This window comes from Chrysochloris asiatica, unplaced genomic scaffold, assembly GCF_000296735.1.
Source record: "Chrysochloris asiatica unplaced genomic scaffold, ChrAsi1.0 scaffold00323, whole genome shotgun sequence".
Lineage (NCBI taxonomy): Eukaryota > Metazoa > Chordata > Mammalia > Afrosoricida > Chrysochloridae > Chrysochloris > Chrysochloris asiatica.
Window position 1 is genome coordinate 1,125,519 of NW_006408841.1, and position 4,290 is coordinate 1,129,808.

General features: G+C 38.2%; 1 pseudogene; it reads right to left on the reverse strand.

Annotated features, from left to right (window-relative positions):
- Positions 1-330: 330 nt before the first annotated feature.
- LOC102820610 lies at positions 331-1,004 on the reverse strand (annotated as a pseudogene).
- Between the last annotated feature and the right edge of the window lie 3,286 nt (positions 1,005-4,290).

Below are 4,290 nucleotides of genomic sequence, written 5' to 3' on the forward strand. Positions count from 1 at the left end.
TCTAGTTGAGAGTTCAGGAGTTCAGGGTTTTTTTTTTTTTACAGTGGATACGTTTGTATTGAGCCTTTTAGATTATAACATGAGATAAAACAAAAATCAATTCTGTTTAACCATATTTTACAGTTGTAGTAAAATATTTTACACTTCAAGGATTTATAATGAGATTACATTCCTCAAAAGTTGAGCATCAAGTAAACAGTATTTAATAAAACTGCTTGAATTTACTAATTGACTCCTCCCTCAAACACAAAATTAACCAGCTCTAATTATTTACATAAGTTTCTTCAAGTTCAAACCGACCTTGTCTTTAGACCTTGAACTGATGCCATTTCAATCAATATCCACTAATTCTACTTCAAAAATGAGTTTTGCATTTGGTGGAATTTTGGCGTCAGGCTGCCCTCTTTCCATAAGCCCGTTCTGGGTCAATCTGTAGTGGAGCCTTTTCTCCCTTACTCATAGTCAAGAGTGCTTCATCCCACACTCTGATGACTTTGCCAACTCCAACCTTAAAACTTAAAGATTTAGCATTTTTCTTCTTCTTGGATCTTGTTTTGAGTATTAGTATCAAAAACAGTTCCGTCCTGAAGTGCTTCTGTGTACCAACAGTGAACAACATCTCCCTTTTTGGGAAAGTTGGTTTTGTCTCCCTTTTTAAGAATAGATTTTGTATATTTTGGTGGACCCTCTTCAAGAGCCTCTTCAGTCTTGGTTTCTTTAGGTTTTTCATCATTAATCTTCACATTTTTCACCTGCCCTGACACCTTACTTATACTTTCAGTACCTTTGAAACGCTTAATTTCAAAAAGATGGTTATAGGCTGTAGCCAAATTGTTCTTGTTAGCTGTTTTGGCCACATTTTTAATATTTCCTAGTAGCTTATGTTCTGCAAGAAACGAGTCTGAATCGTGTTCCTGCAGAAACTTGATAATGTCTTTCTTGGGCAGCTGCTTGCTGCACAGTTGTTCCACGGTCCACGCCCGCTGTGGAACGTTCGCCGCCATCTTCCCCCACTGCCTCAGTTCTCGAGAGTTCAGTTTTGCCTGCTCTTAATATAAAAAGAATTTATGGTGGTTAACAGTGGATTGGTGTGGTGCTGTGGGATAATGAGCTGGACTACAAAGTCTGTTTAAACAGCAAAGTCAGCAGTTCAAGCTCACTAGCCACTCTTCAGAAGTCCTATACAGGGTCGCTATGGGTTGGAACCAACACTGCACTTAACAACAACAGTAGATTGGAGCCCTGGTGTGATGCTGTGGGGTTAGTGTGCTGCACTGCAAAGTCAGTTTGAGCTGCAAGATTGGCAGTTCTAGCTCATCAGCTGCTCCTTGGAAACCCTATACAGGGTTGCTATGGCTTGGAACAGACTTGACAGCACTTAACAACAACAACAATGGTGGAGTACTGTAACTTGATGCTGTGGTAACATCCATTATGGACCTCACATATATACTCAATATTAAAATTATTGACTCAGTTCAGTTGACAATAGTAAATATTTTCTATTAAAGATTTGTCTAAAAAGATTCTATTTAGTGGCTATTTCAATAGCTTCATAGCTGCAGTTTTCCTTTGCCTTTCAAAGGACGCACTATACCTTTAGAAGACTACCTATGAGACACCCCATAAGCCTTGCTATCTTTTACTTGCATGCACCTTTTTGTGGTGCTGTGGGTTAATGTGCCAGACTGCAAAGCCGTTTGAACTGCAAGGTCGGCAGTTCAAGCTCACCAGCTGCTCCTCAGAAACTCTATACAGGGTCACTATGGGTTGGAACCAACTCTATGACACTTTACAACAACAACAGCAACCTTTTATCAGAAGCATAGGTATGGCATTACATTGGTGACACCCTTGTCTGAGAGGATTAACTTGGCACACACATCTTTTTAGTACTTTTTGGATTCTGGAGGTAACATGTTTCTTTCTTACAAATTTTATTCAATAACCCTAAGGCTGTTACTTACCAGTTTGCTCACATTTAATTTGGCTCCCAATAAGAAAGGTCACTAGAATCTATCCAAATGGAAACTGATAGGCATTCCTACTCCAGAGGCTTCGGAATCTACTTTAATGCTTCCTGGAGTGTCTGGAGTATTAATGATGGCCATACTTTTCAAATAGGCTTCTTCTGATGTAAGAAACTGCTCTTCTTGACCTGTACTACTTAGAGCAGCAATTGTTGCACACATACTAGGTTATCATGCAGATAAGGAGCTCTGATAGACCCTGAGCCTGTGACCATTTATACCTGTTGTTATCTTGTTAAGTGCAGTCAAGAAAGTAGCTGGTGAGTTTGAACTGTTAACCTTGCAGTCCAATGTATCATCCTACAGCACCACAAGGAAGTAGCATGTCACAGGCACAGTGTGGCTACCTGGATCTCTTTGATGCAGAATAGAGTTAAACCTGATCCCACTGGTGTATACAACCTGCAAGTGGGGGTAGCTTGCCATGAGCTCATTTTTTACAAGATACTATGCTGCTGAAGATAGTCACATTTCTCTCAAGTTCCCTTAGCTAGCTTAAGAGCCCTTGAATGAAGAAAAATGGGAGTTCATAGAATTTATGTACTATAATGCCATCATCATAAGGAGCTCTGGTAGCATAGTGGTTTTACGAGTCGGGCTGCCAACCTCAAGGTCAGCAGTTCAAAACTACCAGTGGTTCCATGGGAGAAAGATGAGGTGTTCTGCTCCTGTAAAGATTTACAGCCTCGGAAATCCTGTTCAGGGTCACTATGAGTCAGAACTGACTCCACAGTACTTAACAACAAAATGCCATCATCATAAAATAATAGCTCAGTAGAATGATACGACTTTTTATCTTTTAATCAGGAGACCCTTGGAAAAGGACAAGATAAAGAAGTAATACTATGGCCATACTTCACACAATTGTCACTGAATGCCTTAGTCATCAAACAGCCCATCCCGTATTGTTAACAGATTAGTGTGCCAATGACAACGGTCTGTCTATATAGTCTAGTTGACGACAGCAACAACAATTTCTTGCCCAAGAGTACCCTCTCCCCATTTGTGGCAAACAACATTAAAATATCTTCTCCTTCAGAGTTTGATATATAACTGACAGTGAACATTTCACTTATCAGAATTCATATTGCTGCTACAAAAGACATTCATTGGGACTTTCACCTACAGATATACCCTAAGCACCTGGTTTAAGACTTAAAGAACATCTCAAGTAACTCCTATTTAAAGTGAAAAATGGATAACCCCTGTGTGTCACTACTGTCACATGCATAGATTATTTTAAATATTCTCCTTCTATGGATATGCATTCTGTACAGAAATGCTATGTAGGTTCCTCAAGACGTTAGTTATAAAGGAATGTACCTGTAAAGTTCCTGTTAATGATGACTACCCCACTATGTGGCATTTTCGTTCCTTGCCGGGGACCAGCCTCGACACAATTATTAGAAGAGTCTCGATAGGAGGATGTGGAGTCGGCGAATGAAAACAAAACAAAACAAAACAAAAAACCTCAAAGAGTCAATGGGTCATTTTGAGTCTCAGGCAGATGGTGGTAATGGCTCTCTCTGATAACTCTTTGCTGCCTTCTGCCTTGACTGCCTTGACTTTTTATTTCAAAATTGTTGCTTCTTATATCCCATTTAGAATATACAATGATCTCATAACAGTCACGTACAAGCAATCAATCAAATATTATATTGGTACAAATCAATCAAATATTATATTGTTACATTAACGGTACAAGATGAACACAAGGTCACCAAACATTCCTATGTCTCTATACTCCTTAGTTACTCCTTAGTTACCATGATAATGTCTGCCTTCTGTGAGCGACTCTGTTTCTCTCTAATCCTCCCTAAAATGTCTAGCTTAGTATTAAACAAAGTTCTACATCTTAATTTCTAACTTTACCAACATCTATTACTATCTATAGATTCATTACTTACAGGTTACAATCAAAAACATAATTTTTACTATAACTGGTCATACATATAATTGATCAAACAATAAAAATAAGAACATAAAAGTACCCTAAAGTTTCATAGTTAAGAACAAAGCAGTAATTCTCTCATGCTAACAATTTCTCAAAACTTCTAATCAAATTCCTACCTCTGTTCCCAAGCTCTCACTGCCCTTGACTGTCTCCTAAGCTACTTTCTAAAAGCCTTAATGTCCTTGACTAAAATCACCTGGAATGTTTCTTACAATTTTAAGCTTGAATTGCTAAAACTTTAGCTAGTGTGGTTATTTCTAATGTTAAAACTTATTGTTAATGTAAAAAACAATTTTTATAATTACA